Source organism: Thrips palmi, unplaced genomic scaffold (assembly GCF_012932325.1).
Source record: "Thrips palmi isolate BJ-2018 unplaced genomic scaffold, TpBJ-2018v1 HiC_scaffold_3, whole genome shotgun sequence".
Lineage (NCBI taxonomy): Eukaryota > Metazoa > Arthropoda > Insecta > Thysanoptera > Thripidae > Thrips > Thrips palmi.
This window is the reverse complement of record NW_023144630.1, coordinates 9,732,412-9,746,953: the sequence shown is the minus strand read 5'-3', so window position 1 is coordinate 9,746,953 and position 14,542 is coordinate 9,732,412.

Sequence of the window (14,542 nt, the reverse complement as noted above, 5' to 3'; positions counted from 1 at the left end):
GGTTTAGAGGCAGAGGAAAGAAATCAACCAAAAGTCAGAATTACTAGCATACCTTTAATGATCAGATAGCAGTAGTCCAAAGGACAGACTTACAGAACTTGAAAGATTAGATTAGCTGTCAGAGAAAAGAAAACATTTTAAGTCCAGATTTACTGGCCACAAATAAACAGGTACAATGTTTCATTTATAGTGGATGAAAGGACAAAATCTATAAACAGTCTCCTCTAATAAAATAAACAAAACAGAAACAAAGATAAATTGATTATGACAGCTGATGGAACTGGTTGCCCAGTTAAAAATAATGACAATCACACAAAAACAAAAGAGATAAATTCACTTAGAGAATCTATTAAGCTAACTCTCCACATCATCAATTTGTTTGTTGTTGTTCTTAAGGGGGGACCCTGGTGAAAAAATGACCAAAATTGCCAAAAATAGTATTTTTAAAGTTCATAGATAAAAATGTGCATAGAAGGTTTCAGATTCAACAGGTTGAACACCTTTAAACTATGTGGGTAGTTCCTTCATCATTTGGAAAGAAATAACGTTGAGATCAGTTGTCGTTGGCTTATACGCTCAACTTCACAGCTTTGCTCAGTCGACAAAAAATTTTGTCGTAGAAAGACTTCCTGCGTTCCTGGTTGACACCTACATGAGTCGTCTTGCATGGACTCTATTCATTGATGACTTATCGACAAATTTTAGTGACGGAATCTTGATATCAGCCCTACTTTTTTCAACACACACCTAAAAGTTTCAAAAAAAGGCAAAAAATTCAATTTTTTTCAATGTTAAAATTTGAAAATTGATATCTCAGGACAGAAGATGAAATTGAAAATTCCGTCACTAAAATCTCTTCTAAACATCTTAAGGATAACCCAAAAAAATTTTCAAGACTTTCCGTTCCAATGAAAGACGCAGGAAGATTTTTCCCAACGCTCTAAAAAACACTAAAAAGCCACTTTTCTCAGAGACCGTTCAACATTTTGGATTGAATTTTGTTTTATGAACTCACCATAATGAACCTAATAATCAAGCAAAGTTTCAACTTTCTGGGATTATTTTAAAGCCTACTTGAAAGTTTCACCAGGGTCCCCCCTTAACAAACCAATGCATGAGAAAAAAATTCTTGCCGTCATTAGGGCTTACCATGTGGAACAGGGCGTACTTTAGAAAGAAAATTCAAAAAGCATAAAAAATTAAATAAGTATAGGATACAAAGAAAGAGGATGGACACATTGTTTTAAAACCAAAATCTTCTTACAAAATCACTATTAACCTTACATCAAATGGTACTTTGCTGAGAAGCAGTGCCTTTGATAATTTCACTAGTGACACTAAAACATCAAGATTAGCAGTAAGAGAAAAGAAAACAACTTTAGTCCAGATTTACTGGCCTCCTATGTTTCATTTGTAGTAGATAAAAGGACAAAATCTATAAACAGTCTCCTCTATCAAAATATAAAACAAAACAGAAACAAAGATAAATTGATTATGACAGCTTATGAAAAGTTGCCTAGTTAAAAATAATGACAATAACAAAAACAAAAGAGATTAATAAACTTGGTCAATCTATACGCTAGTTCTCCACATCATCAATTTGTTGTTTGTACTCGACAAACTTGTTGTAGAGCTTGACAACTCGATCCTTGGCCAGCTTATCAGCTGCCGCACTCTTGCTTTTTCTGCCCTTTTGTGGTGCTATCTTGGCAATTATTCTGGAAGGAAAATTATTAACAATGAGCTCAGAGCTGCTGCACAGCAAATGGAGGTTGCAGAAAATAATTTTTATCAGTACCTTTGAGAAAAATTTAGAAGACCAGCCAACTCACTGGGGTATTCAATGTTCAGCACAAAGTATGCACTAAACAACATGGAAAAGGATTCAAGCAATGTTGCTTCTGTTGTAACTGGAGTTCCATCAATGCACAAGAAAAATTTCTTGCTGTCATAAAGGTTGGACCCTGTGGAGCATGAGCACACTTTAGAAAGGTGGGCAAAGGATCAATAAATGTTTTAGGTTGAAACAGATTTTTTTCTTACCTGCAGCAATAATCACTGGAGTGCTTGGGAGGTTGACAGATGTTCTTACTTCTTCAAATAATGTGGTACTCTGGAAAAGATATTTTAGAAAGTTACACAAAAGAAAAGTGTCTAGATACATTTGAACCTACCTCTACATATTTAATGAAAAAAGTAAAATCATCTTTAAGAGATTTGATCAACATGTGGAGAATAGTTGGAAGTTTAGCACTGGTGGCACCATTACGCTCAGCGCTCACCATATCCATTTTCAATTTGGCTAGCTCAGTGCCTTTGCCAGCTAGAAATTCTATCATTAATGTGCAGTCCTCCTGCACGAAGTCGAATACATTGCTTCTAAAATCAATGCCAGTTAGATTTATGAAGTGGTAATTCATACCACGGCAAGTGAAAAGGAAGGGCCAGTCCTTCTTCAAGTCTGAGATGGTCACTTTAGGGTCTTGCGGGTCATCCTCAGTTTGGTCTTCATTTTCCGTTCTTTTCCTCTTCTTACTCTTAGACGTCTTGGCTGCAACAGCCAATTCACCATTTATTTCCTTTCTTTGAAGGTAATAAGACTCATCCATGTGCTTCTTTATAAGTTTCCATTCCCACTCCTTTCGGGACAAAGAGTGGATCCCTTTCAGGACTTCTCGGCTATCTTCCTGAGAATCTTCACATGATCCCTCAGGAAGGGGGGGATTCCAATGCAAGCACCCATAAGCTTCCTTGACAGCAGGTGCCTCTTTTTCTTTGGGAGTAGGAGTGTCAGGCCTTTTATCGTTGTCAAATTTATCCCGAAACTGTTTGGCCAGGCTATTACTGCCATGACTACTAATTAAGACAGTATCTTGGAAAGATGAGGGATATGCCTGAACAAGTTTGAGAGCCACTGGATTAAACATGGTCCGATCCAGATTAGGGACAGTCTCCCTACAGTGGTCTACGATACGATCCACCATCTGTGCTCTTGCAGCTGCTGAAGGCCTTAACCCCCGATCAATAGCCCGCTTAACTGCAGAAGGCATGTAAGGAGAGTTTTTGTCAAACTCAGGCATTTTGTCTTGCGGCAATGTCAGGGCTAATGGAATCCTTCCCTGACGCCCAGGAGCTGATGGTAACTGCGAGGAGCCAGCACTGCTCGGTCCTATAAAATAAAATTTAAATACCTCCACATATTGAATAAAAATGAGTAATTGAGAAAAAACAGAAAACTGTGTTTACTCACTGGCATTAGAATTAGGTTGTGTCGCCAGAGGAGTTTTGGATGGCGCTGTGGAAGAATTTAGATAATATAAGTGAGAAGTTTAGGTACAATAACCAAACAAGTGAAGCGACGTATTTAAACTAACCTCTGTCTCCTGCCTGTTCCGGCACTTTTGAGGACCCTGTAAAATTAGTTTTTGGGTGTAAACAATCATTTGAACAGAAGTCAAACAGTTGGGAAGAGCAAACGGTGAGAAACAATGAACTTACCATAGCACTTCTGCCACTCCTCATGCAGGTCGCTGGCATCAATGAAATCGTTTAAATGGCCCTCCAGAACGGGAACTGTTATACGCCGAAGATCAATCTCTCTTTTGACGCCTTTACTTATAAGAAATTCAACGAGATCACGCACTTTATCTTCCGAAATGTGTGCCAAGATACTTTGGATGTTGAGTGTGAGGGTATCCCTCAGATCTTGGTTGCTTGACTCCATATTTCTGAAAATTTAAGCTCAACTTTACGACAGGACTTGATTTATGTACCAATCCAACTAATCCCTAATCAACTTACCACAAATTGGTCTGATTTTGACCGAATTTACGATGCAAAGGCACGACAAATCAATCTGAGAGCGCAAAGTCGTTGATGAATTTTGGCGGTTTGAGCTGCAGGTTGAAACGGTAACGCGTCGATGGCCCGCGCGCGCATGCGCACTCTCCGATGCACTGAAAAAAATTTTGTTGGCCAAACCAAAATTTTATGCCATTTCCAAATGTTAGAAAAATGGAAACCCAAACTAAAATTCTAGTAACAAAACCACACTCCCTATTAGCGTCCGTCTGGTAAAAATACCAAAATTTCTGGTTACCTCACAATCCGCCAGCCCCCTCGTTTGTAAAATAACTAAATTTTTTAGTTAAAAAAAGCCTAAAAAGAAGAAAAAGAAAAAAATGTGAAAATGAAGGTGATGTTAAAGTTCACGTGCGCATCACGCAACTTTGAATCGCGATCGCTTTTCGCCTCAGCGCTGCCCGGAGTCGAACTCCGAACCTTCTTCTACGAGCCAAGCTCGTTACCACTGCGCTATCACGCCACATGTAGGTCTACGGCTCCGTCACCTGAGGACTCTGTGCGTCGCCCGGGCCGCTCATCTCATGCTATGATCAAGGGGGATTTTCGGCTAAAAGCGGAACTTTGAAGGTTGCTGGGGACTGTGTGGAGCAGTACGTTAAAAAATTTATAAAATTTAACCTAAAACCGCTGACTTTTTCGTATACCTAGAACCGGGGAAGGGGTCATTTTGACCCCCTTTTTTCTGCCCGTTTTTTTTTACTTTGCTCATGTTAGGGGCCCTTAACGATGTAAATGATTATCTGAGATAAACAATGATTTTTTGAATTATATGGGGCCCTTTAAAAAGGGTCAAAGGTAGGCAACCCGCATGGCACGAAAAACCTGTTTTGCTCCTTTTCTACCATTTTTGGCCCGCCCCTTTTTTTTTTTTGTTAAAAAATGAGGGAGGGACGGAGTATGCTCCATGCTGTGCGTCCGTCCGTTCGTTCGTCCGTCTGGGGACTTCCCGGGGTCCGATCTTGACCAAATTGATAGCAGCCTATTGGGTGACCCTAAAGAACCGCCCGCTGGCAGTAAATCCGACCCGGGCCCCGGGGGGCGCTGCTGCGGTGCATCATGGTCTACCAGGTCGATGAGGATTTCGGCACGGATGCAGCTAGAAGAGCATGAAGGAAATTTTTTGGAATCGGGCGACGAGAAAAAAACCAAGGGTGCCATTTTTCAAGCGAATCGGAGGGGTTTGAACCCGGGTTCAAATCCTAGTGGGGTACATTTAGAACATTCTTTTTATTCTAGTTTTTGCATTGTTGTTGATGTGTATGAGGGTGCTGATCAAATTATGCTGATCTAATTTATGCTGATCTAAAAACATCTATTTTGACCCCAGACTCAGGTTCAAGTCCCGTCCAGATTAAAAATAGGCGAAATTAGCACATTCCTCAATGTACGGGACGGGCCAAAGTTCACTGAGAATGAATGGGTCACCACCATCACCCATTAAATGGGCGATGCAACTTCGTTGCCCAATTTTGGGTGACGAAAAATTCATCACCCAATTTTGGGGTAACAGGCGTTGTTTGGTCGCCCAAATTTGGGTAACGCCGTCGACGACGTCGTAAGGTCCCCGATGACGCCCTTTCCCGGGGCCACCACGATGACCGGAGGCCTAAACGCCACGTTGGGGCATCGTGGTGGCCCCGGAAGAGCGTCATCGGGGCCTCACGGCGTCGTCGACGGCGTTACCCAAATTTTGGGGGACGATTTTATGACTGCCCAAAATTTGGTCACCGCTGGCTCGTCACCCAAATTTGGGCGACGATGCGTGCGTTACCCAATAAAAGGGCGATGGTGGTGACACTTTCATTCTCAGTGTTGCCGATGTATATCGCAACTTTTCCTGTTATTCAGTGTGGGGACGTAGATTTTTTTACCAGATGATACCTTTTCCCCTTTAAAAGTATCTAAAACTATAAGACACATAAAGGTGTCACCGTGCTTTTACTGCTGAGTCCAGAAAACCCAAACGGTATCCTAACAATAATACAAAAATATTAGGGGGCTGCCGGGGGGGATCGTGAGTGTCGCATGGCAGGCAGTCTGCTCGAAACATCGACAATACCTCGCGGGTACCGCGAGCGGCACCGGCCAACAATCCCCTGTCCCGAGTACAGCGCGCACAGAAAAGCAACAGTGTCTCACGGGTCGGCCGGTGCAACCAGCTCGGCTCGCACCGACATTGGCCAGCTCGCTTAGGTCCATGTATATTATTGGGCTATCTATTTATTTCATACACAGTTTAAAAAAGCCCGAAATACTACCCCGAAGGAAAACCCAAAAGAGTATCATCTGCTTTCATTAACGTTCGTTGAATGAGATTTTTTTATTCTACAGATACCTTACGCGGAACACACATTCTTGCATACATTTTGGCGTTTGCTCGGCGGGTCGCCAATGCCGTTGGCCAAGTTAGGTCTCCCAGGGCAGTCCATAGCACTCCCAAAAGATTTACCACTAAAATTTACGCTTGTGACGCTTTTTTATTGCCAAAATTCGAACTTCCTGAGTGCAAAAAATACAGGGGGCAAAATGACCCCTGCCGCGGGTTTTAGGTATATTGTTGTCCTACGCCCACAAAAAAGGTCCGACAGCGCCGAAAATTTTACTCAAATGTTCTTTTCTGGTATTTATAAAAAATCAAAAAGCCCCAAAACCGAGAAGAAAAAAATAAGTCAAAAAATTTATGACGAAAATTAAAAAGGGGGCAAATTTACCCCCTCCGCGGTTCTTGTTAACTGGGTTTTAAGTGTGGGGACAATTACAATACAGTTTAGTAAAATCTACCAGATTTTTAACTAGATGGCTGGTAAAATTTTCCACACCCATACTGGTTGATGCAATAAAATCTAGTGAAAAAGACTAGAATTCTAGTCATATCAAATAAAGCTCGTTTAACTAGGATCAGTGTGGTAAATTTAACTACACTTTTTTTTCAGTGTGCTCAACTGTTTGACTACTTCTTCTTTTTCTTCTTTTAAGGAGTATTCCAAATTCTTAACGCGGACCCGTAAATTAAAAATTTTCAGACAGATTTTCAATGTGATTTGGGGGCTTTTGGTACGCCTAAGTTTTCCCCAAACATGAAATTTTCTGCTGCTGTCCCTCGTGGGAGTTAATTTGCATGTGATCTTATCTGAAATGTCGATTACCACAGGTAGGAGGTTAGGTCATCGCTACTGCAACTTGCTTCTGTGTTCAATATTTTAATTTTGACCTTATTTTTCAGATTTATTAAGACCCTAATGTGGTCTGAGTAATTTTGTGTTGCTGTCTCTCTTACTAGATAGTGCTTCATCTAGGTTAGTAATGTTGTTAAAATAATCACAAATTCAGTTTTCTCACTCTGCATCATAATAACATCATAACACAAGATTATTTTTTTATTTTACTTTTTCAGATTTTGAAATGGGTGTATCTGTGGAACAGTGGAGAGCCAGAATTGGCCGGTTCGCCGGGGCCAGGAATTTGACCCAGTCTTCAAATGTTAAAGGAACAAACGTCCTCTCAATTCTTCTGATGAGTTTATGCAGTGCTCGTCATTCTACTCATCATAGGTGGAGTCGAGTTGAATCCTGGACCCTTTCCTTGCAAGCTATGCTCTACAGTTCCAGAAACTATCGCCAGCAGCATACGTCATCAGCGGATTCATTCCCTCGGTAGAAATTTCAAATTCAACTGTCCAGTGGAGACCTGTTTGTTTGATACCACCTCGTATGGAAGCCTTAAGTTTCATGTGTCAGTGTTTCATCGTGAATTCGGACACCGGGATCCAGCCGCGACAAAAGTACTGGTATGCCCTTACTGTGAAGCTGAAAATTGTTACTCTACCACATCCATGTGGGAGCTTGTTCAACATTTGTGCAAACATTTGAATGAAAATGTTTGTGTTGGATGCCCTATAGCAGGTTGCCAATTTCCTAAGGTCTTCAAAGGCGCTTCTACATTCCGGGTCCATCTAAGTCAATACCACAAGAACTGGAAAGCAGAAGGTTGTCCAAAAGAACGCTTCAAAGCTTCTGTTGAAGGTAATGTTCAATATGCTGACAATGATGGTCAGTTTGCTGATGCTTATGAAGACAGTATGGAAGAGAACCTGCCTACTGATGAGCAGTTGCCTATCTTTGAGGAAAGCTTGAATTCTGATTTACTTAATGATGAACTGGTTTATGATACTATTGCAAAGTTTTACCTAAATCTCTATGCTGTGGATCTGCTTCCAGCTTCATTGATTCAAAGAATCTGTCACGACATTGCATTTTTGTCTGATGTTGTTCAGGGAAGACTAAACTTACTTTTAAATTCAGAGTTGGAGAAACTTGGTGTGGATGAAGACAAGAGAAGAAATATTTGTCACAACATGAAGCTAGCTGATCCAGTGTTTGCCACTCATCACAAGACAGCTCCTGGGCCATCTCTCACAAGTGACTTTTTACGGAAAAATTTTTTTCGTGTTAACTTTGGTTACCTACCTCCTACTGAAGTGAATCTCAACGAAGACGATATTACATCTGATGAGAAATACCAGTACATTTGCCCCCAAGTAACCCTTACAAAATTGTTGGAAGATCCATCAATTCAAAAGGAAATAGATGCTTCTTTTACTCGGCAACAAGATGATGATACAGTTATATCTGATTATACATCTGGAAGCCAGTTTTTGAGTGAAGACCATGCACCAAGAGAAATACACCTATTTGTTTATCAGGATGCAGTAAATGTTGTGATGAATGCATTGGGGTCTGCTAAGAACAAATTTAAATCACTCAACATGTACTTTACTCTTGGCAACTATAGACCTCACATCCGATCCAGAATTGATACAAAGTATGCATGCAATCTTAATGGTGAGGGAATCCATCTTCAAGAAAATTCAAGGAATTCAAGAAAAAACCAGGTGCTTTAAGAGGGCCATTGATCAATTCAAGAAGCTGGAGGCTGAAGGCATCTTGTACAAGGGCTGTGAAAAAATCAAAGTCTGTGTCCAGTACATGCTTGGAGACAATCTTGGCCAGCATATTATCGGAGGGTTTATTGAGTGTTTCTCAGGTTCATTCTTCTGTCGATATTGCCCAATTACAAAAGCTGTGTTTCGGGCAGACCCTACCCATGCTGAACCGAAAAGAAGCATTCAGGATTATGAGCGGTGTGTTCAGCAAGCAGAGATCACTGGTAAGCATTGTCAAGGCATAAAGGCAGATTCAGCATTCCATGGTCTTAAACACTTTCATGCTACCACTCACCTTGTTCCTTGTGTAGCTCATGACTTGTTTGAAGGTGTTGTATCTTGGGATCTGGCTGGAATAATATCACGCTTTGTCAAAAAGAAGAAGTATTTTTCCTACAAGCTTTTAAACCGCAGGATCAAAAAATTTCAATGTTTGAGTGGTGATTCTCCCAATAAGCCAGCCTGTGCACAGTGGGCAAAAACACCTAAAAAACCGGCAATAAGTCTTAATTTTCAAAATGGTTTCTGGGACCCCCCGATGGGCTTAAATTGTTCCTAACACTCCATTGTACTAGAATCAGGTCCACACTGAACCCTGACGTAGCCCATTTGGAACCCAGAGCGCGTCAAAATTACTTTTAAGAAAAAATTGAGCATTTTTTCCCTATTTTTATATTTTTAAAATCCTACGCCTCATAAAAACTCTGCGTGAATTACGTGGCAACCGGCAGTCAATTTCTCTCGTCTGACCCCTAAATAAAGAGAAGAAAACCTGTTTGGACGTCTGGACCGATCAGAAGATTTCCAAAACGGTTATGAAAGTTCATTTTTCGTAACAAAATTACTTAAATTAATAGTGTGTTTGAGTTTAGTAGCGTGCCCCGCTTCACCCGGTCTAAATTTTGTTTTAAATTCTTCCTGAGATGTTAATGAAAAGATCCGCGTAGAGATCAGCTGCGCATATTTGCGCAAACGGGAGAACGGGTCGAGAAAAGATTTTACATTGGCATTTGGAAGCCCTGCCAGGCGGGCTGACAAGGGTCAGGGGTACACTCAGATTCCAGACAAACTTTTTTTCGGAAGAGTAACATATAAGATTAAGAAAGCACCTCAATGTTGGTGCCAAGATATATATCTACACCCTTTCCCAATTTTTTAAAACCCAAAGAAGGGGTAAAATAAGCCTTTTTGCAGTGTACGGGGGTCATTTTCAGACATCAAATCGGAAAATTTGAAGTCGAGTTTTTTTTTATCATTTCCTTCAATGTTTGGTCCCCTTCTGACGAAAATGAGAGAAAGTTTTGGTCGGTTTCATATATTATCATAATTAGCTCATATTTGGTTCGACTGCCCAATTACGACCGAAAATCTGCTCGTTGCATGTTAAAACATGGGCCATTTCACCCCTTTTTTCGGTTTAAAAAAAATCAGGAGGCGTGTGGATATATATCTTGGCACCAACTTTGGGGTGCATTCTTAATCTTACGTCATTCTTACGAAAAAAAAAAAAGTTTGGCTGAAATCTGAGTGTACCACCTGAATATGTTCCGTTGTCAGAAGAATTGCCAGAAATCATTAATGACGAAACCTGACGAATCTGACGAAAGTGACATTGATGATAAGTAAGTTTCCCCCCTTTCCTCACACACTTAGTTACATTTGCAAAAAAAATATCCCTCAACATTTTTTTCAGCTTTTCTTGGACAATTTCAACCGGATAATTGGTCACGTCGTTCAAAGAAAATGTCTATGTTTAATAAATATCAATACATTGTATCAGTACATTTCATAGTTAGTGACGAATGCCCCTATTCACCCTCTGCCACAACCAGACCACGACAAAACATATACCACCTCAAAACAATAATAACTCAAGCCATCCCACCGAATTTGGACGGTATTGGACAACGCAATCGAGTACAAGGACTTATTGCCGGTTTTTGGGTGTTTTTGCCCACTGTGCTGTGTGCCTGATAGTGGAAAGAAGCTTGGGGGACACGCTGCCCAAAATTGGACTTTGCTTCGGCTTTTACCCTTTATCATAGGAGATAAAATCCAAGACCTTGAAGATCCAGGATGGCTTCTTTATTTGCAACTTAAAGAGCTCTGAGCAAAATCAACTAAGACGGACCACTTCTTCCGGTGACCCTCTCCGATTTGCCTGATTTTTTGTAGGCTTAATAACTCACTAAAGGAGAGTCTAAAGCCAAAATATTAGGTCCCGCGAAAATTTATTACCCGAGATATGGCCAACTTTTGTTTAACTTTTGGAGAAAAAACACGAATTTGGGTATTTTGGACTAATTTTACACTTTTCATAGTAGAGGGCTAAAATTTGGTCACTTTATGTAAAATTGGCCAAGGAACAAGAATATGACCTCAGATTTGACCTCCGACGAATACCTGAAGAGTAAACCCCCCAAAACATCCTAAAAACATATAAAAAAACAGTTTTTTCTTGGGGTTTCTGAGAAAAATATGTGGACAAAAATTTCTGATGATCTTATCTTGTAGAAAATGACGCGATGAATCGAATGAGACCACGCGCAGATTTTTATGCCAAACCGTTTAGGAGATATAGCGGTTCAAAGTATGAAAATTTTGCCATTTATTTTTTTAAAAAATGCAGGTTTGGAGCATAGTTTGACGTTTTTTGCCTCCTTGGTGCGTGTGGGTGTTCTTATCTTGTGGAAAAAGACGCGCTGAATCGAATGAAACCACGCACAGACCTGTATCTCAAACCGTTTAGGAGATATAGCGATTCAAAGTATGGGCACTGTAGTCCGCCCGCCCAACAGGCGTGTTTGGCGGCTCTGCCTTGTCGGGTGTTTGCAGGAGCTCTTCCGAGCCCATACTTTAAACCACTATATCTCCTAAACGGTTTGAGATACAACTCTATGCGTGGTCGCATTCGATTCAGCGCGTCTTTTTCCACAAGATAAGAACGCCTACACGCACCAAGGAGTCAAAAACGTCAAACAATGCTCCAAACCTGCATTTTTTAACAAATAAATGGCAAAATTTTCATAATTTGAACCGCTATATCTCCTAAACGGTTTGGCATAAAAATCTGCGCGTGGTCTCATTCGATTCATCGCGTCATTTTCTACAAGATAAGATCATCAGAAATTTTTGTCCACATATTTTTCTCAGAAACCCCAAGAAAAAACTGTTTTTTTATATGTTTTTAGGATGTTTTGGGGGGTTTACTCTTCAGGTATTCGTCGGAGGTCAAATCTGAGGTCATATTCTTGTTCCTTGGCCAATTTTACATAAAGTGACCAAATTTTAGCCCTCTACTATGAAAAGTGTAAAATTAGTCCAAAATACCCAAATTCGTGTTTTTTCTCCAAAAGTTAAACTAAAGTTGGCCATATCTCGCGCAATAAATTTTTGCGAGACCTAATATTTTGGCTTTAGACTCTCCTTTAGTGAGTTATTAAGCCTACAAAAAATCAGGCAAATCGGAGAGGGTCACCGGAAGAAGTGGTCCGTCTTAGTTGATTTTGCTCTCTGTGAATACTTTTGCGCCCCGTCTTTGAAGAAGACTGACATAGCATACATCCAAGACGTTCTCCTTCCTCTGTATTTCCACAGAAGATCTCATGTGCTTAAAGGCTACAAGTACCGACTGAAACCTAAGCATCACTTCATGTTTGAATATCCAGGATTAATATTACGATATGGAACACTTCTGTATTTCTGGACACTATCTTATGAACAAACGCATAAGTTTTTCAAGGATGTGATGAGAATGTCTAAAAACTTCATCAATCCAGAGGCAACTTGTGCTGTGAGGTACCAACTTAATTTTTGCTGCTTATCATCAGGACCGATGATCTCTGAAGGCTTCACTGAATTTCAACCAAAGTATTTACGTCAGTCTAATTTTGAGGCTGAAGTGAGCCAATTCTTAGAAGACCTGAACTTGGAACAAGATTGGCGGTCATCCAAAGGCATCGTTGTCAACAGACTGGAATACAATTTGAAAGATCTTCTCCTCCTTTCAAGAGAAGGAAGAAATGTTCAAACAGGCTTCATCAAGGTTATTGGTTCCAGATCAAATTCTGTTTACTTTTTACTTGAAGTTCATGAAGCAAGGAAGTGCACAGAAGAAGGTTTATTTTATTTACCAATACGTCCAAGTGGACGGTACTTGTGGGTGTCTGCATCAGAATTAACGCATCCAGTTACTCAACCAGTGTATGTGCATAATCAAAGGCAGTGCTTCTCAGTTAAGTACCATTTGATGTCAGATTAATATTAATTTTGTAAAAAGACTTTGGTTTTAAAGCAATGTGTCCATCCTCTTTTTTTGTATCTTATACTTATTTAAATTTTTATGCTTTTTGTATTCCTCTTTCTAAAGTACGCCCTGTTCCACATGGTAAGCCCTTATGACGGCAAAAATTTTTTTCTCATGCATTGGTTTGTTAAGAACAACAACAAACAAATTGATGATGTGGAGAGTTAGCTTAATAGATTCTCTAAGTGAATTTATCTCTTTTGTTTTTGTGTGATTGTCATTATTTTTAACTGGGCAACCAGTTCCATCAGCTGTCATCTTTGTTTCTGTTTTGTTTATTTTATTAGAGGAGACTGTTTATAGATTTTGTCCTTTCATCCACTATAAATGATGTACCTGTTTATTTGAGGCCAGTAAATCTGGACTTAAAATGTTTTCTTTTCTCTGACAGCTAATCACTGTTAAAAAAAAGTCGAAATTTTCAGACTTTTTAGGATGAAGTCAATTTTGAAACCCAGTGGTCTGAATTTTCAGACCCCCGGACACTCTGAATTTTTGGACCACCTGTCGTCTGAATTTTCAGACTAGCATGTACTTTGAATTTTACGACTACCAGGTAAGGGAAGGTGGGGACCCATGTATCACTTTTTTTTGTTTTGAGTGTCAAAATTTTGGTTTTGGGCATAAACTAAATGTTTTGGGTCAGAAGCGTGAGTTAATCTTCCTTCTACAAGGGCCAACTGAATTTGTTCATGTATCTCATCTGGTTTTGCAAAGAAGCGCAATCTACTAAATTCGTGTATTTGATACATGGGACCCCATACCTGGGGTCCCATGTATCACCCATGGGGACCCATGTATCACAGCTATTTTCTTCAAAAATAACTTTTAAAAGAGGACAAATTATGCAACATTTCCTTGCAGCATTAATTTCTATAATATGTTTATAAGTTTGACCGAGTTTGACCATTCCTAAGGTAAGTTGAGGTCAAAGAGAGAAGGTGAAGATTCATGTATCTCAAGTGGGGACCCATGTATCACAGGTGGGGACCCATGTATCACTCAATTTTTGGTATTTGTTTAATGGCAAAATGTAACTTAACTGTAACACCTGTCGCCTGTCACTCTATTATAAAATTGCAATGATTACAGCACAGGCATTAAAACAGGAAAATTTCCGTGATTAATTGCCCTCCAAAAATGAAATTTGAGTGATACATGGGACCCAAAAAATGGGATACATCGGTCCCCACTTGTCGGAGCACTGGACATTGCGGTGTGCTGCCAGAACCTATGCTCGGATGTTGCTGTTCGGCACTGCTAATTGTTGTCAAAGCCCTTCCGCACACTCCCACATCAAAAAATTGCGACCATGTTCCACAGCAGGAAGCTGATGAAAGATGTTTGAAGAAAATTTTTTTTTTACTTTCCTCAGTTTAGGGGACCAAAATTTTCACTTAGTCACGCCGCCATGCTTGTTGGAGATGCAA